A 217-nucleotide genomic window follows, 5' to 3' on the forward strand; every position below is an offset into this window, starting at 1 on the left:
ACAGCTCATCACGCTGCTGTCATATTTACTCCAGTTATAGAAATCTAAAGAGTTGTTGTTGTTTTGATCACCACCAGAGCTGACGGACCCTGGCATGGAGGCTGATATGTCTTTTTCTAACTGATGGATGGATGGATGGATGGATGGATGGATGGATGGATGGATGGATGGATGGATGGATGGATGGATGGATGGATGGATGGATGGATGGATGGAT

This window comes from Poecilia reticulata, linkage group LG8 (assembly GCF_000633615.1).
Source record: "Poecilia reticulata strain Guanapo linkage group LG8, Guppy_female_1.0+MT, whole genome shotgun sequence".
Taxonomy (NCBI): Eukaryota; Metazoa; Chordata; class Actinopteri; order Cyprinodontiformes; family Poeciliidae; genus Poecilia; species Poecilia reticulata.